This window comes from Hylobates moloch, unplaced genomic scaffold (genome assembly GCF_009828535.3).
Source record: "Hylobates moloch isolate HMO894 unplaced genomic scaffold, HMol_V3 SCAFFOLD_13, whole genome shotgun sequence".
Lineage (NCBI taxonomy): Eukaryota > Metazoa > Chordata > Mammalia > Primates > Hylobatidae > Hylobates > Hylobates moloch.
In genome coordinates this window covers 98,301,856-98,325,730 of record NW_026652288.1, presented here as the reverse complement: position 1 = coordinate 98,325,730, position 23,875 = coordinate 98,301,856, and the positions used below count along the sequence as shown (strand labels likewise).

At 40.0% G+C, this 23,875-nt stretch overlaps 1 protein-coding gene and 1 long non-coding RNA gene across 4 annotated transcripts in view; both read right to left on the bottom strand.

Moving 5' to 3' along the window:
* Positions 1-23,875, bottom strand: part of LPP (LIM domain containing preferred translocation partner in lipoma) — a 722,568-nt gene that overhangs the window by 23,220 nt on the left and 675,473 nt on the right. The gene's annotated exons all lie outside the window — the stretch shown is intronic.
* Positions 1,453-5,968, bottom strand: LOC131380979 (uncharacterized). The gene is made up of 3 exons (XR_009209342.1): positions 5,817-5,968; positions 1,813-1,850; positions 1,453-1,555 (listed from the first exon to the last, which is right to left on the bottom strand). It is a non-coding gene; the product is annotated as an uncharacterized LOC131380979 (long non-coding RNA).

The following is a 23,875-nucleotide window of genomic DNA, read 5'->3' as shown; positions in this document are numbered from 1 at the left end:
TTTTAAATTGATGTTTCTAGCACTGACAATAACACATGAAATATATTAGGGATTGTTTGTTGAATAAATACTTGAATAAATGAATGAATATTAAATTTTGGACATGACCATGTGGAATTAATGCAGTGTAATTTCATGAAGCTGGTTAGGTTTATTAAAAATCCTAGGGCATATGAGCAATAATAATGCCCAAGCCATAAAGTACAGATGCAACATAGACTTTCCTCCTCCATACAGGGGAAAATGTGGTTTCAAATTTTGCAAGCTCTTGATTATCCCTGCGAAAGCGTAATACACTGGTATGGGATTATTTGTATAAAATTCCTTTTCTTCAAAAGCATGTAGTATTATTCTTATCATCTCTAGATGTGAAAAGACAGTAGCTTTTTTAATGATTAGTTCTCAATCAATAAAGACAAATTATTTAATTATACAAAGAAACTATTAAAAAGCTAGAACTTCATATAGAATCATAGAGTGATGTCAGAGTGAGGAGAACCTTCGGGGCTATTTTCCCCAATCAACCTGATCCATAAATTCCCTCTACAACATTCTCAGTCAGTCAGTGTTTTTCCAGCCCCTGAGGCTGCTTATACCACGTCCAGGGACAGCTCACTCTCTTGGTTCGTTCATTCCACTGGTAGGTCTAATTGTTAGAGCTTTCTTATTTTGACATAAATCTTCTTCCCCACTGGCCCTACTTCTGTCCTCTCCAGACAAATCTGTTGCCTTTTCAATTTAACAGCCCTAAAGAGCACTGGAAACATTGCCTTTCCTTAGTCTGCTCTTTATTGGAATAAAGGGATACCTTCCATCATTCCTTATGAGAAATTTCTGGCACCTCACTCTCCCAAGCACCCTTGTCTGCCCAAGTTCTACTTTATCCAGGTTCCCTTCAACATGTGGGGCCCAGAACTGAACTCAGCACTCCAGGCACTGCTGCTTCCCTGTTCTGCATGCTCATTTTTAGATGAATGCAGGCCAAGATTTCATCTACTTTTCTGTGGTCCTACATTATTATTATTATCATTGATCTTGTGGCCAGGCTATCTTCTCTACAAGTCTTGTTTTCTTTCTTTTTTTAAAAAACATAAACAGCTATCAAAGTAAATGACATTTATATGATGTACTTGTATAGCTAACTTTTAAAGATAAGATTGAAATTTGACTTGACCCTCTTAGATTTTATCTTGTTGAGTTTGGCTCAGTATTCCAGATAATTAAGACTTTTCTATATATTAATAATGTTAGAAAAATTTTCTAAATATTAATATATTTTACGTATCATAATTTCTCCTGTCCTTTACCCCAAACCAATTAGTTCAGGTCAGATAAATTTCAAGAGCTATAGTTTTGCTAGTGTTGAAAGATGTATTACATTTATTTTTCCTATGTCTCATCAGGTATCAAGTCCTATTAATTTTGCCCACTAAATATTTTAATTCCATCTATTACCATATTATTCTATCATCTCTCACTTAGATAATCACAATACCTGCCTAAGTGACCTCTCAGCTTCCCCGTTTTCTCTGCTTCATTCTACCATCATATTGATCTGTGTAAAACACAATAGCACATCAGACTCACTCAGGCAGATAAAAACTAAAAACCTCATTCAAAAACTAACAACCTCTAGGCCTGTTTAATCATTATCTCTGGGGCTGGGGCTCAGGCATCCATAACTTTTAAAAAGTTCTCTGATTGTGTCAGAACCTCCTCATCTTTTAAAATGAACAGACTATGTATCTAGACATATCCGCTACAGATAGCCAGAAAATAATTTTGTCAAGGATTTAAATACCTTGTAATTACCTGTGAAAAACTTATGTTGTCTTCAGGTTGGAGAGAACCTAAGGAAGTGAGGAGAAAGAAGAAGGAAACTGATATCTGTACCATTAGATATCTACCTATTCAATATTAAACACTGGGCTAGGCTCTTTCATTAATATCATCCCATTTAATTTTTAAAACAACCCCAAGATGACATGTTGTTACTATTTTAGAGAGGAGGAAACAAAATGAAAGCATAGAGTTTTTATTCATATGGACCCAAAGTCACAAGTTGGTAGGCAGAAATTAAACTTAGGTGTGCCTGACTCCTATCTATACATCAAGGGATTAATAAAAACAAAAATTGATCTTAAGCAAAGGGGAATCATTGCATCCAGTAGGGACATATAAAATAATGAATTTGTACATATTCAAAGTGTTCTTATAGGCTTCTTAATTAAAAATCACATCTTTATGAGAATTAAAAATCTGCGGTATAGAAAAAACATTCTACTAGGAGTTAGGAAATAGGATACTAGTCCTAGAAATGGCATCAATTTGCTGTGGTAGGCCTTGAAAATTGTTTCCATTCTCTTCCTTTCTTTCTTTAGAACCTCCAAATTGTAGCTAAGTACATGGCTGCCCAGAATAAATATATTTCCCAGCCGTCCTTGCAGCTATGCAACTTTGTTCTGGCCAAAGGGATTAAGGTGAAATGATGTGTCCTCAGAGGAAAAGGGTCCCTCTGTCCTCAGTGCGCTGGAATGGCACAGCCGTCTGGCATCACTCCACAGCGGCCACATGCTGAGCATGGCAGAGTAACACAGCAGAAAGCTGGGCCTTGCTCACCATGGTGCTGTGCCTTCTACCTCCTTCAGTGGCAGAGAAGTAAGCATTGTTTAATCATTTAATTAAACAATGTTTAATCATTTAAACAATGTTTAATCATTATTACTTGTTGCCACAACCTGAACCTATTTTTTTTATTTTTTATTTTTTTGAGATGGAATCTCTTTCTGTCACCAGACTGGAGTACAGTGGTGAGATCTCTGCTCACTGCAACCTCTGCCTCCTGGGCTCCAGCAATTCTCCCGCCTCAGCCTCCCGAGTAGCTGGGACTACAAGTGTGCACCACCATGCCCGGCTAATTTTTGTACTTTTAGTAGAGACGGGGTTTCACCATGTTGGCCAGGATGGTCTCAATCTCTTGACCTCGTGAGCCGCCCACCTCGGCCTCCCAAAGTGCTGGGATTATAGGCGTGAGCCACTGCATCCAGCCTTAATACACTTTTTGATTTGAGCAAAGTTATTCCCCTCCTCTGTGCCTCAGTTTTTACATCTGTGTATCTAAGAGGTTGGACTAGACGATGCCAAAAGTCTACTTCAGGTCTCACATTTTCTAAGACTGAATGGCATGCCATAAGGAAAAGACTCCAGTGAGAAAAATAGTACAAACGACTTCCCTGCTCCAGCATCTTGACACGCTGCCCTGCTATTGACTGGCCCACCAAAATCAGCAAGAGTGCGACATCAATATCAGTGGGATCCGCATCAGAGAGGGACGCATTCCATGCAGTATGCTGGTGGAAACAGTGATCAAGCAATTGCCTCTCATTGGAGCCGCAGCCAGTTCAGCCCCACCCGGAGACTCATAAGACAAGACTTGAGGCTCTTATAGTTTCCACAAGTCTCAAATTCAGTTTATTCTGCCTGTATCACCCCACAATGGGTACATACATAACAATTAGATAAGATGATAAATCTCAAATGACTATTGTAATCATATCTAGGGAATTTCATAAAATTGAGAATAACAGTTTGTGATATATAATCATAAACATTTATAACATATATTTTTGCAAAAACTCAAGGCTAGGATGAGGATGGGAGCAGTACTTAAGGAGATGCTTACTGTCAGGGTCCCACAAGTGCCTGAGAGGGGGAGTCTCATTAATTTGGTTCCCCAGGCGCCTGACTTCCTTTTTCCTAGTTCCAGCTCTGCTTCATGTGTTACATTCACTTTATTATTTTTTTTCCTAGCAAAATCCTCCATAATGGCTATCACTCATTTCAAATTTGCATTCTACTAAATAACATTACCCAGTTATTTCACGTTGGCTGCTAAAGACTGTTTCTACTTTTCCATTGTGAAATATCATTTACAGTTATAAGCCCACTCTAGGCATTTCAAATATCCCGATTTCTTGACTTATTTTTCTGGTTTCAAGAACAGATATTTGCCTGACAACCTGTTAAAAGTTCAAGATAAACTATGAGAGTTAGACAATAAAAGTTATTTTTACAACTGCTTGGGTCATAACAACCATCTTATTTTAGAAGAATACTTTCTGACCAGGTTCCTGACCTATAAGTACTTTTCAACAGTCTAATCAATATTTTCCAAAGTCTTGAACCACAAAAAGCCACACTGAATACACTGTCATCTTCCCAAAGCCGTCTCTTCTTTCTGGGTTTCTGACTACATGGGAATCCTACCCAGTTACCTAAAGTTACAACCTGAGAGTCTTCTTTGATTTCTCCATCTCTTTCATCCATGACACATCTAAACAATCAGCAAATCCATCCTTGCCCTCCTCTTCATTCCTCAAGGCTTCCACCTTAGTTTAGGTTTTCATCAGTCCTGACAGTACAACTGCAACATCATCACCAGTGATCTTTCTGACCCTGGGTTTGCTTGACTCCAGGAGTCTCACACTCAAACACAAGAACCAGAAAAGCAAATGTCAGACTGCATGCTCTAGCTGAAGGTGGAAGACACTTCTCAGCAACAGCTGTTTCTTGCCAGGCAGATATTGTGAACTCTACTTCTTAATAGAAGCTGGAAAAATCTAGATTTTTATGTAAAATTTCCAAAATTTTAAATGTTTGCAACTAGTTTACATTAAAATCATTTGACTATCAAACAAAATACATGTATAGGTATCTGACCTGAGGGCAGACGTGTGTGGCCTCTGTCCTACTCTGGTTGATCACCTTTTCTATTCTGTCAGAGCATATTTCTAAAACACAGGCAAGTTCATAAACTCTTTCTTACCTAGAAACTATAAACAGATCTCTCTATGCCTTCTGGAGAAATCCAACTCATTGGCATGGTAAGGATGTTTACAACTCTGACCCATGCTCAGCCATTCCCCTATGGTACCCTATATTCTAGCCAGATAAGATTACTTACAGTTCTCCACATGTAATTTTTCTTTTTTTCTTTTCCTTTTTTTTTTTTTTTGAGATGGAGTCTTGCTCTGTCAACCAGTCTGGAGTGTAGTGGTGCAATCTTGGTTCACTGCAACCTCTGCCTCCTGGTTTCAAAAAATTCTCCTGCCTCAGCCTCCCAAGTAGCTGGGACTAAAGGTGCCCGCCACCATGCCCGGCTAATTTTTGTATTTTTACTAGAGATGGGGTTTCATTATGTTGGCCAGGCTGGTCTTGAACCCCTGACCTCAAGTGATCTGCCCGCCTCGGCCTCCCAAAGTGCTGGGATTACAGGCTTGAACCACTGCACCCGGCCTCTACACGTATCTTATACTTTCTTCCCCTTGGCACCTCCTTCATGTTATCCTTCTCACTTACATAGCTGACTGAACCAGTAAAGTCTCCAATCATATGTGCCCTGTTCTCCAAAGCCTTCCCTGATTTAGTCCTTCTCAGGCAGAACTAATTAATCCTTCTTGCTTCACCCATATAACTTTTGCAGGTATACTCCTGTGGTATTCATTGTACTGTATTCTGGTTTTGTATACATGCTTGTCTCCACCATATTTTGAGTTCTTTGAGATGGGACCAAGACGGACTAATCTTTTGCATCCCCTGACTAGCACAGTGTCTGCACAAAGAGTAGGTGTGCAATAACCGTTCATTGACTAATGACTGACCTAGTAAAAGCACAAATGCAAATAATTGATTTTGTTGAGATTAATAGTGTGAATCCTTATCTGGTTTAGGAGAGACTGGACATCATAGGGGAAAGCAAGCTTAGAAGACAAAGACAAAGTCTAGAAGTTTGGAGTAATTATTAGTGTTTTCCTTACCTGAACTAAGAAACGATAATAACCTCTTTGTAGTCATGTAGCATCTTTCTCAGATAGGCTTTCGGTCTAGGACAAATATGATCTCCTTCAGCTTGTTTGTGAATAAACTTGTCCCAAGGTCACAGAGTCATTCTCTGGCAGAAACAACAGACCTGAGAGCTCCCAATTCCCACGTCAGTGCTCTGAGTTCCAGTGCATACTGTCTCCATTAACAGTGTTCTCCTTGTCAAGGGTACACAGCATAGATACCAGAGGAGATTTATGAAAGAAACTTGCTGTGAGACCTGTTTAGATATGCTTCACACTCACTCACATTCAATCAAGGAGAACAAATCACAGGCAATCTACACAGTGACCTGAAAAGAGACCCATTCTAAAATTCTAGATAAATAATCTGTCTCTTGCAAGTAAAAATTCACTTTACAGTGTGGATATTATTGTAATTCAGTAATTCTCCCTCAAGCCCACTGAACTTTTCATCTCTCTCAAGCTTTCTGTCCAGCCCCCATAACCCCATCTTTTAGTGACAGAGGCATAACTGCTCTGAGGTTTCCAGCTCTGGGGCTGTCTGAGCCTTGACCGCAGAATCTCAAGACACATCTCCCCACACAGAGATAATTTATCTGCAATGCAGTACAAAGTGTGGTCACTTAATAAGCATTCTGGTTATGGCCTTCTAGGTCCTTCTTTAGAAAATGGCATGCATCAAGGCTTTAAAATATGATTTCCTGAATCCAATCTCAATTTGGTAACAAATTTTGGAGCTTCTAAAATGAAGTGTGAACTGCATTTTCAAACTCACAAGGCCTCAGGCCTTTCACACTTCATTTTGGAAGTTTCAAAGTTAGAGTTTAAAGCTCTGTGCCTCAGTAAAGATTGAAGGAACTAATTTTGATGTTCTAATGAGAAGTAGCAGAAATGACAACTCCTAATGAAGGTGTAATTGTATTGGCACCTTCATTGGTTCGTATTTCATGTGTCATGAATGTTATATGTATTATCTAAGATCCTCAATGCAACCTTGAAAAACTGGCATTATTATTCCCAGTTTACAGATAAAAAGACTAAGGCTAAGAGAGCTTAAGTGATTTTTCCAAAGTCCAGGCAATGTAGCCAGGCCAGTATTAAAAATTTAGCATTCCTAATTCTGTAAGTCCATGTTCCTTCCACTCCACTATGCTGCAAAGAGTATGTCCAAAGAGATGGACAATAAAAATGGTAGATACTTCTCAAATTCATTTTTACTTAGAGATAGAATTTTGTATCTTTCACTAATATATGAATAAATACACGAACCTCTCAATTCCCTTGGAATCACTACATTATTGACTTAACACAAGCTAGAAAAATATTCTCCTTTACTGTTCATATCCCTCCAGTATTTTTTCATGCTAGGGACAGATACTGTTTTGTAAAGTGAAGCAAAGTTTGTATTGAAAATGAAAAATTTATAGAAAGCATTTCCCATAGGGAGAGAAATTATGTTTCAAAGGCCTTTTCTCTATGTATTGTAAAGAGGAGGAGAGGAAGTATTAAATACACTGAGTCTTAAAGTAAAACAGACATTGCCACATGAATAATATTAACCCAGGACTGGCTGAAATACAGGCAGGCCAGCACTTTCACTATCTCTGCCTAAACTCAGATTATACAACGTCTACTACAAATCAGAAAGGAAGAAAGTCAACAGTTTAGAAGGTACCACCAAAAATAATAATTAAGCATGGGAGGAAGATAGAACAAATCCATAGTGCAATTTTGAAGTATGATAAAAAGCATAATAAAGTATGCCGTCCATAATCAGCTTTGCAAATTAACAGTATTCTAAGAACTTGAAAATGAGATGAAATTTTAAGACCCAACACTTTTTAGGGAAATTTTCTTGTAGCAAGCTCTTTAGACAATATTTCTTCCCCAGGCTTCAATTCTAGAAAAGCAAAGTGTAGAGTGTGAGAGAGGAAGAGGACCAGAAATATTATCTCAAGTAATCCAATGCTTTGGATACTTCCTCACAGAAATGCAAACGAGAGGGACTGCAGGGGCAACTGAAAAAGATGAGGTACCCAGAGGAAGGATTTTTTTTTTTTTTTTTTTTTTTTGAGACGGAGTCTCGCTCTGTCGCCCAGGCTGGAGTGCAGTGGTGCAATCTCGGCTCACTGCAAGCTCCGCCTCCCGGGTTCACGCCATTCTCCTGCCTCAGCCTCCCGAGTAACTGGGACTACAGACGTCCGCCACCACGCGCGACTAATTTGTTGTACTTTTAGTAGAGACGGGGTTTCACCTTGTTAGCCAGGATGGTCTTAACCTCCTGACCTCGTGATCCGCCCGCCTCGGCCTCCCAAAGTGCTGGGATTACAGGCGTGAGTCGCCGCGCCCGGCCCAGAGGAGGGATTTTTAAGGGACCATAGGATGTCAGAGATGAAAAAGGGACTGTTCAGTCCAAACCAAACATTTTACTGATGAAGAAATTAAGTCCTGGTGATGAAGTGGCCAGTTACACTGTCAGGCCAGCGCAGAGCTGCCATTTGAACTCGAGTCTCCTAACTCTCAGGCCAGCACCCTTCCCACTTCACATGACATGAGTAGAAAAAGTGGAGGAATAAATGACTGCTGTGAGAAGCAAAGGTTCATTCCTGATAGTCCAGGCTGGTGTCAGGGCCCCTCATGGCAGATACCCTGAGGCCCTTAGAACTGATAGAAGATGGATTTGAGCCAAAGATTCAGTTCATGTATTCCCATGTTTTTCCCTTATATAAGATGGTGATAAAAAAGAAAAATGGGTAAATTAATTATGGTATATTCGTGGCATACTAAACAACAAAAAGATGAAGACTGCTAATACAACAACATGGATGAATCTCAGAAAACTGCACATTAAATGAAAGAATCCAGATACAAAAAATAAATATGGTGTGATTTTTATCTGATTTAAAAGAACATATGGAAATAATTTCTGGTGATAGAGGTCAGAAAGTCATTGCCTCTGAGGGTGGCAGACAGATTTGAATAGAAAGAGAAATAAGGGAACTTAAGGGAACTTTCTTGGGTAATACGTGCAATTGCCAAATCTCCTAAAACTGACGACTCATGACCTGAGTATCTCATTGCATGTAAATTAGGCCTTAGTGAAAAATGAGAAAAATGCAAGATGAAAACAAATGATATTCAAAGTGATAGTATGAAAAAAATATTGTTATATGAATATATAAAATAGAAATAAATATAAAATGAATAAATAAAAACAGGAAAAACATTAATTCTATAGCTCATTTGACAAAGATGAATGTTCTTTGGATTGGGCAAAGATTTTTTGAGTAACACCCCACAAACACAGACAACCAAAGCAAACACGGATAACTGAGATTACATCAAGTTAATCTGCACAGCAAAGGAAACAAACAAAGTGAAGGCAAAAACCAGTGAAAGGGAAACATATTTACAAACTATCCATTTGACAAAAGATTAATAACCAGAATATATAAGGAGTTCAAACAACTCTATAGGAAAAAAATCAATGAATCTGATGTAAAATTGGGCAAAAAATATGAATAGACATTTCTCAAAAGACATACAAATGGCAAATAGGCATATGAAAAGCTGCTTAACATCATTGCTCATCAGAGATATGCAAATGAAAACTACAATCAGATATCATTTCGCCTCAGTTAAAATGGCTTTTATCCAAAAGACAGGTAATAGCAAATGCTGTCTTCTGGAAAAAACAAATGAGGATGTGGAGAAAAGGGAACCCTTGTACACGGGTGGTGGGAACGTAAATTAGCATAACTACTATGGAGAACAGTTTGGAGGTGCCTCAGAAAACTAAAAATAGAGCTTCTATATAATCCAGCAATCTCACTGCTAGGAATACACACAAAAGAAAGGAAATTAGTATATCCAAAAGGTATCTACAATCTCATGCTGCAGCACTGTTCACAATAGCCAGGATTTAGAAGCCACCTAAATGTCCATCAACAGATGAATGGATAAAGAAAATGGGGTACATACACACAATGGAATACTATTCAGCCATAAAAAATAATGAGATCCTGTCACTTGCAGGAACATGAACAGAAATGGAGGTCAGTGTGTTAAGTGAAATAAGCCTGGCACAGAAATACAAACTTCACATGTTCTCTCTTATTTGTGGGAGCTAAAAGTTAAAACAATTGAATTCATGGAGATAGAGAGTAGAATAATACTTACCAGAGGCTGGCAAGGGTAGTGGGAGGGCTGGGGGAGGGAAGTGGGGATAGTTAGTGGGCATAAAAAATTAGAAAGAATAAAAAAGATCTAGTATTTGATAGCACAACAGGGTGACGATAGTCATTAAGAATTTAATTGTACATTTTAAAACAACTAAAAGTATAATTGGATTTTTTATGACACAAAGGATAAATGCTAGAGAAGGTGGATATCCCATTTACCCTGATGTGATTATTATGCATTGCATGCCTGTATCAAAATATCTCATGTACTCCACAAATATATACACTTATTATGTACTCAAATTTGAGTACATAAAAAAAATGGATAAATGTCCTAGCTAGGAAAAGGTTTAACTCTCCAAGTGCAAAAAAAAAGAAACTTTTGGATATATATATAAATATAAAATATATATATAAATATATAAAAATCATATATATATATGATTTTAGAGATGGAAGCCAGGTGTAGTGGCCCATGCCTCCCAACACTTTGGGAAGCTGAGGAAGGAGAATGACTTGAGACTAGGAGTTTGAGACCAGCCTAGGCAAGACCCTATCCCTTCTAAAAATTTAAAAAGTTAGCCAGGCATGGTGGCATGTGCTTATTGTCTCAGCTACTCAGGAGGCTGAGGAGGGAGGGTCACTTGAGCCCAGGAGCTTGAGGGTGCAGTGAGTTCTGCTAATGCCATTGCAATTTACCCTGGGCAACAGAGCAAGACTCTGTCTCAAACCAAACCAAACCAAACCAAAACAACAACAAAAAACAAACACAAAGAAACAAACCAAACAAAAAGACATTATTAGAAAAGGTATGTCTATTTTTATTCCACTTTAAATAACTCCTATTCACAACTTAATCTTTTCAAATAATTAAATTTGCAGCTCTTTCAATCAATTTCTTTTTATTATTATTATTATACTTTAAGTTCTGGGATATATGTGCAGAACCTGCAGGTTTGTTACATAGGTATACATGTGCCATGGTGGTTTGCTGCACCCATCAACCCATCATCTACATTAGGTATTTCTCCTAATGTTATCCATCCCCTAGCATCCCAGCCCCTGACAGGCCCTGGTATGTGATGTTCCCCTCCTTGTGTCCATGTGTTCTCATTGTTCAACTCTCACTTATGAGTGAGAACATGTGGTGTTTGGTTTTCTGTTCCTGTGTTAGTTTGCTGAGGATGATGGCTTCTAGCTTTATCCACGTCCCTGAAAAGAACATTAACTCATCCCTTTTTATGGCTGTATAGTATTCCATGGCATATATGTGCCACATTTTCTTTATCCAGCTCTGACTTCAACTTCTAAAGTCTTATAAGAAATTACGCTTCAACTTTTCAAATGAGGAATGAAAATCAGAGTATGAAATGGAGCTGCACCTATCCTAAAGCTGTATATTCCCAGGGAGTAAAGTTTCTTCTAGAATATTTTGAGACAGAGGAGACAGTGAGGAACCAGGAGCTGGATAAGCCATGCCTTTTTATAAGACTCTGATTATGTTGAATGTCAGGACCACCAAAGCCTTTGGGGAAACAACATGGGTTTAGGAGTTTCGAAAGGTGCGTATGAATCCCCCCATCATTTAGAAGCTAACTTTCATGACAAAATCCCTTATCCTCCTAGAATCTTTTTTTCATCCATAAAATGTAGATCACAGTACATCTGAAAAACAGTAATAAAGTAATGGAATAATAAAGTAAAAAAAGGAACATTTATTGTAATAACAGAAAGTTTGATATTATTAGCAATACTACAATGTTAAAATAATGAAGTACTTTGTAAGCCATGAAGTGCTAAACAAATATTAGCCAGCATTTGAGGCTGTTATTAATTGGAAGCTACCCAACCAAACAAGACTAACGATAGGAACCACTAGAGATAGACTTTTTAATAAGACGAGTTTGCATATGTTGAGTTTGCATAGAGCAATCTATGGCCCAAAGTTGTTTCACGTTTTCCCACACTAGATAGAGAGATGAGGTTTCTAGGGCTCTTGAATTGCCTAAAGTTAGAAAGAACACACTGCCAGGATTCAGACCCAGATCTTATAAAACCAAAGCAAGGGCTCTCTCATTTCATTACCATTCTGCCTCGCTTTCTTGCCTCCTGGGCAATGACACCTTTATATTTCTTAATGCATCCTTGTTAAGTTTGCCTTTCTCAAAGTAATGATGATATTTAAAATAATCTGAAAGGTGGAAGATTCTGGAAAGCAAGGTTCAGGCTTTTAAAAAAGCAAATAATGGCTTTAATAGTCACTGACCATCAAACTTGAAATAGGCAATTTCAAGATTTATATGAAAAGATATAAGCAAGGTTGGCAGAATAGACTGAATTTCTCAGTTGCTGATGAGGTTGACTATTGTTCTCCCATCCTCTGACCAAACACAAACCAAATTTAGCTGTGAACACAAAGGACAGAGGTTGGGCCTGATAGCAGGAATACCAAAACTAGAAATTAAGCAGGAAGCACAGATTATTATTATTATTATTATTATTATTTGAGATGGAGTCTCATTCTGTCACCCAGGATGGAGTCCAGTGGTGTATTCTCGGCTCACTGCAACTTCCGCCACCCAGGTTCAAGCGATTCTCCTGCCTCAGCCTCCCAAGTTGCTAGGACTACAGGTGCCGACCACCACACCTGACTAATTTTTGTATTTTTAGTAGAGACAGGTTTCACCATATTGGCCAGGCTGGTCTCGAACTCCTGACCTTGTGATCTGCCTGCTTCGGCCTCCCAAGGTGCTGGGAAGCCCAGATTTCTTCTCCGGCTCTTCTTTATCCCTAGAACCAGCCAGTCTAGGAGCAGTCACAAAACAGAGTAATGCTACATATTTATGAAAAACAACATTGTGAATATACACACCATATCTTGATGAAGGCACACTATTTTAATTCATTCACTGACAATAAATGAGGCAAATATGTCAGCTTGCTCATCTGTAAGTAATAAGGATTTAGATGGGACCTCTAAAAGCCCACGTAGTTCTGACAGTTTAGAATTTTATGCCACATAAACACAAAGTTAGTCAACCACGCATGCCCATGAAACCCAGGAACCAAGTCTTATAAACCCAGTGTTATTTGTGGGAAGATATTGAAAATATTTACTCTGTAATTGGAAATACTTTAATTTCTATTTATTTGGACTCTACTGAAAAGAACACAAAACATTTGCGGAGTATTAAAAAGTGAAAAGAAACATGTACCAATTAAATGTCTTATAAAAACCTAGGTGGTGCATCTAATAGAATTAAGCAGCTCATGGAATCAAACTGAAAAATTCATCCGTGCATTCATATTCATGCATTGAGCCTCTATTGTGTGCAGAGCATAATGAAAAGTCCTGCAGGGATAGAGTGAAGAATCTGACCACGGATGCCACTCTTGTCAAGTTGTTCACACAGAAACACTAAGTGGGAACTCCATACAGGATCGGAAAGTTGACAAAGCTGAAAAGTCATGGAATGCCAAATGTTTATTATATAAGGCTACGGCAAATACAACAGCCCCAAAACCTGCATCAATTATTGTTACAGAAATACGAATACACAGGAATATTTCATGTTTGCCCACCTCCAAGCCTACAGACTAAAGAGAATAATCTTTTATTTTATGCTTAAAAAGGCAGCATCAAAGAGTTTAAGGCTCAAGATGTGAAGAAGCCGTAGCTCACACAAAGAGAAAAAAAACAGTGGGCTGGCAGTAGATACATTTTTCATTACTGTCTTCTTCTTTAAAGAAAAGTAAAATAAACATTTCCTGCAGTTTTGAAAAATCAAACATGACCCTACAATTCTGGACAGAAACAACACATAAAATTTATCTGAAATAAAAGGCAAAATTGCCCGAATGCATTTGTTCTAAATCCTGGCTGACAGGTTATCACAAGATATATAATAAAGCCCTTGGTTCCTGATCAAAAATACTAAGAAGTACCCAGGAACAAGATGCACATCTGAGACAATTATAATGGTTTCCTTTCAAATGAAACTACTGTTTCTTTACATATAAAGACTGGGCAGAAGGCTTGTCCTTGATTCAGGAGTTGCTACCTTATTTATGGACAGCTTCCCTGTTAGGTAAGAACGGGCACAGCCCCTCTGCCCATTCATAATTCCATTGATATCAAGGTAGAGACTTGTCGCTTCGTAGGGGCATTCCTTTCTTGTTGCCACTACTGACTGCTCTATGGCAGTCCTAACATAAGTCTTGCCCTGTATCTCACTCGCCTCATAGTGTATTCTCTTTATTTTTTTTGGAGATGGAGCCTCGCTCTGTCACCTAGGCTGGAGTGCAATGGTGCAATTTTGGCTCACTGCAACCTCCACCTCCTGGGTTCAAGTGATTCTCCTGCCTCCGCCTCCCGAGTAGCTGGGATTACAGGCATCTGCCACCACGCCCGGCTGATTTGTTTTTTGTTTGTTTGTTTGTTTTTTTGTATTTTTAGTAGAGATGGGGTTTTACCATGTTGGCCAGGGTAGTCTAGAACTCCTGACCTCAAGTGATCCGCCTGCCTCAGCCTCCCAAAATGCTAGGACTACAGCTCCTGAGTAGCTGGGATTACAGGCATCTGCCACCATGCCCAGCTGATTTTTTTTTTGTATTTTTAGTAGAGACAGTTTTTACCATATTGGCTAGGGTAGTCTAGAACTCCTGACCTCAAGTGATCTGCCCCGCCTCGGCCTCCAAAATGCTAGGATTATACGAGTCAGCCACCGCACCTGGCCATAGCTTATTCTTTAATAGTGTTAGGACCCTGTGAATAATTATTTTATCTAACACTGGATTAAATTTGCCTTCTTGTGGGTTAATTGAAGGATGCAAATAATTGGTATACGGGTCTGTTATTCAAGGAGAACAGGCAGTAAGGAAAATACACTACTAGGTAGAAGCTACTTCTGCCACAAGCTCTTCCCAGGACATTCAGAGGTAGTTCCTCTCTCAGAGATCAGTTAGCTCATCTATAAAATGGAAGGCTAAGATGAATTTTGTCATGCTCTATGAACTGTAAAACTCATTCATCTCCAAGCCATCGGACATAATTCATCTGTAAATTGGCAGCTGCTGACATGGATTTTCACTGATTACCTAAATCCTCACACGTGGTGTCCCAGATGCTATGGCAAGATCTAGGATTGCATTATTTGGTCCACGAGACACGGAACCTAAGAACATTAATTCATTTCGGAAATAAAGAGTTAAGGAATGTCAGCTTTCTGCAAGGCCTTGTGCTAGGCACTGAGGTTGTACTGAACAAGACGAAAAGGTTCTCTGCATTGCAGGAACTCACCACCTGGTGGCGGAAACTGAGGAACTGAATGGAGAAATTAAAATTTTCACTGGTGTGTTGTGGTTAGTTGGTGAAAAGGATCAAAGATGAGAAAGCAGGCAACTTCCTTGGTGGGGAAGGCTGGTAGCACCACATCTGAACCACTGCAATAGTCACCCAGTGGAATGTCAAGGAACCAGGCTCAGAGAGTTCACACTAGCATTCAAATTAGCACTGGACCTCAGGCCTAGACTGGAAAACCAAAACCAAGATCAAACAAAACACACCAAAAAAAAAAAAAAAAAAAAAAAAAACCCAAAAAGAAACAAATAAAAAAAATCCTAAAATGGTAAATACTAAGTTTGATGAAAACAAAGATACAAACTGCAGCACACTTCTATATGTTCCCGCCACTTGATATCAAAGCAGCATGTATTATCATGCTGGCAGGAGAATAGAGTGTGCACAGAGAAAGGTAAACATTCAGACCAAAGGTGAAGAAAACTTTGTAGGACCAAGTATCAGAGGCTATAGAGTTGGCTGGCTGACTGAAAATTTCCTAATCTAAGTTTTTAAAAGGAAAGGTTTGTGGAGGATTTTTTTTGGTTTTAATAATGGGATCTTGGTCTTGTTCTTCCCAAAGCAGGCAAAATAAACTTATAATAAAACAGGGATACTTTAATAGTAATGTGAACAGTGTAATATAAACAGATATATAAAACACACCCTGAAAAATACATGTATGAAAACATATTTCTTTCTTCCAAATGAGGAGAATCAAGACATATAAATAGTTTATGTTAAAAGAATGAACAGTCCTTGCTGGGACATCCTTGAATGGATAGATTCAACATCCCATAATTGCTCAGGCTCTTGGGGATTAATTTAATTCTTGGTGGTTCGTGGTTGTAGGAAAACTCTAAAGAAAATAAATGAATTTGAGGCTGACTGAGAGTGCAAAGTGGCTGGATTTGTAAGTGAAGACATTTTGCTTAGTGAAATCTTTCATCGGATACACTGCCAAGGCTCTAACAGCCCTTCAAGAAGAGAGAAGCATGTCCAAACCAGTTTTGCCTGCAGACAGAGGGATGCTAATTGCTTTACTCAGATTCTCTTAAACCTTCCTGCATGCAGAAGCATAAAAATAGCCAAGCTGTAAACACCGCCTCTAGGATCCAACGCTCCACCTGCAGAAAGGAATTCAAGTTTCAACTCTGTCTCACTGGCATAGGTTTGCTTTGGTGTCTAATTAGCAACTAAGTTTGATGACAACATAACTGGCTCTAGGGGCTTCCTGTTCCTACCAAACAAAACAAAAAACAAATTCCTGAAGCAAGACCTGAAATGTACCATGGGGAATTCAGAATCAGTGATGCAATTCCAAACTGGGGCTGGTCTCTCTTTATCTCTGCATCAGCAGTTTCCTTGGAGAGCCTGTCTCCCTCAGTGTGGACCAGCTTTGACAAATATTTACTGACAAATGACTATTATTTCAATAATAATAATCATTTGCAATCATTTGCTGACTTACAGCCAACAAACACTGTCATAGATGCTGTCTTACTTGATCGTCACAACTCTGTGAAGCAAGCATGCAGAGCAGGGCTCATTAAGTTATTTAACTGGGTGAAAGTTTGCACTGATGCCAAGTGGTAAAGCTGGGAGCAAACGATCCAGTGTTATCGACTTGCCACATGCATTTCCCTCCAGTCCTTTTGTCATGAAGGAGGCAGACTTGCAACTGTTAGAATGGCACTGGGATGGTTCAGGACCAGGAAAACCAGGAACCCCTCACCAGCCTACCTTGAAATCCCTGGCATGTCCTAGGCTCCCGCTGAAGACTGCAGCTGAACTTGACAACATGCAAGCCTCTGTAATACACACATGGCTGCCCTGTGAAATGGAAGTTCCTTGCCACTGAAGATGGTGAAGCAGAACCCTAATAACCACCTACTTGGAAAACTATAAAGGGGACTCTTTTATTGGGTGGGAGGCTTTTCTAAATAGCGGCTGTCTAGAAAACAGTAAAGGGTATTATTGTATTAGGTTTTGATTGCTGGCTAACAATCTCAGTGGCATAAAACAACAAACATTTACTATCTCACAGTTTCTGAGGGCCCAGGCATGACTTCGGCTGGGTCCTCTACTCAGAGTCTTACAGGCTGCAATCAAAGTGTAGGCTGAGAAACATTCTCATCTGGAGGGTTGGCTGTGGAAGAATCTTTTCCAGGCACATTCAGATTATTGGCGGAATTCATTTCCTTGTGGGTATATGAGTCAGGATCCTAGCTTTTTGTCGGCTGTCAGCTGGAAGCTGTCCTTAGCTCCTAAAAGTTGCTCACAGCTCCTTACCTCATGAGCTTCTCCCATATGGTCACTTATTTCCTCAAGCTATCAAGGAGAGTCTCTCTATCTGTTGAGATGGACTCATATATCACAACATGTAAACATGGTAAGTTACACCCCAACACCTTTGCTTTCTTCTATTGATTAGAAGCAAGTTACAGGTTCACCTGCACTCAAGGAGAGGTATTACACAGAGGTGTAAACACCAGGAGGCAGGGGTCATTGGAAGTCACCCTACAGCCTGTCCTCCACAAATATCTATGTAGAAAATTTAAGGTCCGATCCAACTTGCCCTTCCAATATCCCAGAATAAATACTACACCTTCCTACCTACTGAATCCTCATTAAAATCTATGAGACACATATATAGCACATCTTTACGAGATCCTCTGTTTGTTGTTCTGAGGGAAAGAGGTGGTTATGCATAGTCAGAAAATGGAGGGCTTAGCCCATATGGCCTGCAACAGTCATCTTTATGATACATATTAAGGTACATGTAGGGAGAGACAGCTGATTGAAAGAAAACTTGGGTTCTCATCCAGTTCTCCCATAGACTCACTGTGTGATCCTGCACAAGTTATGGCTAAAATATTATAATTTCAAAATTAAGGTAAAGAAAAACCCAAGAGTACTGAGAGATCTCTTTAACCTGGGTGTCCACTCAATATATGCAGTGTATATGGAACACCGGAAAGAAAGAGCCTGGGTGGCCAGGCGCACAGGGTTATCTCCATGTCCTCCAGGCTCCCTGCTTTGAAAGCGTATCCTTGTTATATGCTACAGACGGGGAAGCACCCAGCTAGAGACCAAAAATGTCACTTTAAATCGAGACAAGTGGGACTGGGCTGAGACCTGGTTGGCTCAGACCAAAAAGGATCAGGACTCTCTAGCAGCTGTTGGGGCAACTACTCACAGGAGACTCCTCTCTCTCCTAACTGCTGGGACTGAACCCTCTGAGCCCCAGTGCTTGATTTTGCTCTCCAGATAAATGTCTAGATATGACCATGCTGCTCTTAGTCTTTGCACTCTTGCTGGCTTCACACTTATAGTGGTGTCATCATGTCTTTGGGGATGAACTGCTCAGTTCCTCCTTCTCCATCTTTGCCAACTCCAGTGATTTGGACCAGAATACATTAAAATATGGAACTCTTACCAGGCACCATCTCCTGGTAGACCCTGGCAAACACAGCAGAACAATAGAGAAATCTTGGCATCCCCCCACAGATTACCTTTATAATTCAGCCTACAGATCTTTGCTACAAATATTACTCAATTTAATAATCCAGAAGTCTATTGAGCACCTGTTGTAATATACACAATACTACAGGATTGAGATTTCACAAAAACTCTATGCAATTTCAATATTTCCAAGTCTCAAAGGACAATTAATTTGTAAAGCAACAGTCAGCTGGATTCAACAACAATCCAGGGTAAGCACACAACGTAAATGAATTTCTGCAGTGTCCAATAAACTCGGCCCAGAATGCTGAGCTTCTTACTAGTAACAGGAAAAATCGACCGGTCAGCTCTGAGCATCACTGAATTTTAAAGGTAGATGTGGAAACCTCTTGGATTTTCTCAGTGTATACAAAGTTGTCCCAAAACATAACCTTCTTCCCTATTTCCCAAGTGTGTTTGTTCGTTGGTGGGGGGTGGGGGTGGGGAAGCATTTTTTTTTTTTTTTTGAGACGGAATTTCACTCTGTCGCCCAGGCTGGAGTGCAGTGGCGCGATCTCGGCTCACTGCAACCTCTGCCTCCCGGGTTCAAGCGATTCTCCTGCCTCAGCCTCCGAGTAGCTGGGACCACAGGCACGTGCCACCACACCTGGCTAATTTTTTGTATTTTTTTAGTAGAGACGGGGTTTCACCGTGTTAGCCAGGATGGTCTTGATCTCCTGACCTCGTGATCTGCCTGCCTCAGCCTCCCAAAGGGCTGGGATTACAGGCGTGAGCCACCACGCCTGGTTGAGCCTTTTTTTTTTTTTTTTTTTTTTAATAGTGCTTACTCTTTTTTTCAGCCTATAAGTTCCAATAATTAAAAATGAGTTTCTGCATTCTATATTCTTTACAATCAATGTAAAACCTCACTCATGCATGGAAATTCTAAAGATCTTTTGTTTTGTTTGGTGTGTATGAAAATTACATAAAATGTCCATTTCTATCTTTCACACAGGGACGCCATCAGCCATTATATTTTCACAGAGCTTATTTTATATCTCTTACGTTTATACATGATGATTTAGATGATTTATACTTTCAAAAGTTTCTTAATATATCTTTTTTTTTTTAATGAGATGGGGCTCTGCCATGTTGTCCAGGCTGGTCTCAAGCGATCCACTTGCCTCAGTCTCTCAAAGTGCTAGGATTATAGATGTGAGGCACCATGCCCAGCCAATATATCTTTTAATCTTCAAACTATCCCATGTGTCCGGGAGGGCAAGAGTTACTATTTTACAGAAGTAAAAAAAAACCTGAGGCTTCAAGGCACTATTCAGGGTCACATGGTGAGTAAGTAGCCAAGCTGGGGTGAGGACTCAGGTCATCCAACTGCTAAGTGTGAATTTTTCAAACCCAGTATGTATATTGCCCCAGATAATAGGATTTCAGGTGTCAACAGGGCCATTTTTAGCCATATATACTTGGATTCTTTCATTTGCCCTCTCTGAGGTTCTGATTCCTTATTAGTAACATGCAGCTGGTAATATCTGAAGTTTGTACCTCACACAGTGACTCTAAGTATCAAATGAAAAGATGTATGCCATTGGGTCTTCAACTGCAAAGTGTTAAACATTTGTATAAGAGTATTATGACTAGGGGTATGGGGCACGCATAGAGGTTTTGGGAGGTGAGTGGGTGACTACCACTGGACAGAAATGGTTAACATCGTGTGTAAGTGGAACGAGGCTATGGGAACTGGCCTTGTAGATCATAGTAACTTGATCTGTGAGAAGATTCCCATGAAGGGACAAAGGAGTAGGGCAGGTCATTGAGATAAGGACCATTAGTTTGGTATTCCCGTAACAGGTTGGAAGGTATGGTGATTAATAGGCGAGGAGAGGTGGTGGAGGGAATATAGCTCTTCTTCAGATGTGATACAAAAATGACAGGAATTAGAGAAGGGTTCCAAAAACAAATGCTAATAGAAGATTATTGTGCTTAGAAAAACAGTATCCCATTTGTTTCTCATTCAGCAGCCAAACATAAAATCTCCTATAGAGATAAACGTGAGGTGGTCCTTGCCGACAAAAGATCGCAATCTAGTAGGAGAAAGAAATATCGACAAAAATATAGATATTTTGAGAAGCATGTAATACTAGAGGCACTAAGTCAGATAATTCTAAATACACAACATATACATACATTCACACTATATATTACATACATAATACCTAAAGTACAATATATAATATTGTTTAAATAACAAACGTGACAATCACTATATTTATAGGAGACAGGCCCGAGGTAATGATTGTGTTACACATGTCATCTCATTGAATCCCTGCAACAACCCAAGGAGATACTAGTTTCCCTAATGACTCTTGATAAACAGACAAGAAAACTGAGGCTCAGGGAGTTCTCTTAACTCGCCCAGGTCACATGACTGGGAAGGATGCAGCTGGGTTTTTTTTTTTTTTGAGACAGATTTTCACTCTTGTTGCCAGGCTAGAGTGCAATGGTGTGATCTCTGCTCACTGAAACCTCCGCCTCCCGAGTTCAAGCAATTCTCCTGCCTCAGCCTCCCAAAGTAGCTAGGATTACAGGTGCCCGCCACCATGCCCAGCTAATTTTTTTTTTTTTTGTATTTTTAGTAGAGACTGGGTTTCACCATGTTGGCCAGGGTGGTCTTGAACTCCCGACCTCAGGTGATCCACCCACCTCGGCCTCCCAATGTGCTGGGATCACAGGCGTGAGCCACTGCATGCAGCTGGGGTTCTAATTCCAGCTCAGGCTGCCTGACTCTGGAACTGAGACTCTTAGCTCCTTCTCCCCGAGCACTCCCTTTTCCCTCCCAGCACGTACTTCCTTCCAATATTCTATATAACTTGCCAATTATTTTGTTTATTGTGCCCCCACTAGAATGCAAACTCCACCAGGGTAGTATTTTTTTGTCTGTTTTCTTTTCTTTTCTTTTCTTTTTTTTTTTTTTTTTGAGACGGAGTCTCGCTCTGTTGCCCAGGCTGGAGTGCAGTGGCACGATCTCGGCTCACTGCAAGCTCCGCCTCCCGGGTTCACGCCATTCTCCTGCCTCAGCCTCTCCGAGTAGCTGGGACTACAGGCGCCCGCCACCACGCCCGGCTTTTTTTTTTGTATTTTTAGTAGAGATGGGGTTTCACCGTGGTCTCGATCTTCTGACCTCGTGATCTGTCCGCCTCAGCCTCCCAAAGTGCTGGGATTACAAGCGTGAGCCACCGCGCCCGGCCTTGTCTGTTTTCTTTATTGCTGACCACTCAAGAACTAAAGTGGTGCCTAGGACACAGTTTGTGCTCAATAATATTTGCTGAGCAGATAAATGAATAAATGTTACGCTTTATCCTATTGTGAACCTGTCTCATTAGGGAAAAATGTGGTCAGATGGAAATATTTAGAAAAGGGATGAGATGTACCATACAAAGGTAGACAGAGAGGAAGGTAAGAGAATGGAAAACATTTTGTATATAAAGAAAGACTGAAAGGCAGGTGGTCAGGAAGCAGATGGGAGGAGCAGGGGTTGCTTGTGGGTCAGTGAAGAGGACGATGAGAGATTTATAGTCCACATTCCAGCAGGCACTTGGCTCAGAACACACAGAAAGCTCTGAATTCACTCCCATAACACTGTTACATGCTAGGGAAAGGAATCTTCCCCCTACCCCTGCCCCCACCATTTGGCTCTAGCCTTCATCTCTTTCTACTGATGGGGCACAAGACTCCCAATATTTTCTGTCTCTCTGTTCCGCTCACTGTTGTGGAAATGTTGCCCAGCTTCAACCCCACTTCCTTTCACGCTGCCAATGACTTCGCCAGTTTGAACTCCAGTCATTAAGTCTTTTAACAAGAATGAAACTGAGTAAGACTTTTCTCTTTACTCAGGTTTCTGATTCTGCTGTGTAGAATCACCATATGATGGAAATAGTCATGTTTCCCTCTAAAGTTGCTGTTATTTTGTCCGTACTATTTATATAGGCAGGGACTTATGTGTATGGGGTCATGTGCTGCGGGACGGAAAACTGTCTTCTCACAATCATGTGTCTAATATGTGTGTCTCACTATTATTCTAGCCTTATTTCAAAAGAACATGCTGTGTTGGATGTCAGATGAGGTATGAGTCCTAGGTCTATTAATCACTCACTATGTGATCTGGAACGGTCCTATCTAAATCTTAGATTCCCCGTTTGAAAATGAAGATGACCTGAGAGGTGGTTGTGGCTAGATTCTTTTGATGTTCATGCCAGCTCTAATAATCCATTCCATTAATATGAAAATTGCTCAGATCTCCTATACAATCAGTCTCTTTTTAAAAGCCCCCAGTCAAAGGAACTGCTTGCACCAGCATTCCACATAAGGTTTCTGCCATTTATTCATTTACTTTTTCGTTATGTATTCTCTTAACAGTACAGTGTGGGAGGAACTACCCTAAGCCTGATCAGGGAACAGACAGGAGAAGATAAGATAGGACCTTATCATCATCATGAAGTTTAATATCAAGTAGTAGAGATAAGGCATATTCAACTATGTAAGAACACAAGTCAGAAAGTGATTAAGGATGACACAGACAGGTACAGAGATGAGAGTGAGGGGTCCAGAGAAGACTGTCACTTTCATCCAGGACAATTAGGGCAATATGTTTTTGAGGCAGAGGTATTTGAGCTGAGTCTTAAAGAACAGGGTACATGCTGGTGGTGCTGGTGTGGGGAGCTTGAGGGAGAGAATTCAAGGCAGAGAAAACAAGGTGAGCGAAGACAATGACGAGAAAACCTACAGCTAATGTTAAGGGAGGATGAAGGGAGTTAGAGGAATCCGTGGAGTAAGACCATGGATGGCCTAGAGGAGCAATCTAAGATATCTAGATATCGTTTGATAGTTATTCTGCATCGCACATTTCTCCTTGTATACAGTTTTCTGGCTATTAAAATGTCTATCTTAAAATGTACTGACCATGTAGTACTAATAATAGAACTTTCCAGATGAGACCCTCAACTATTTACTGCTGAAAACTAATGGGGCAAGAATTGACACGAGGATAACAGGAT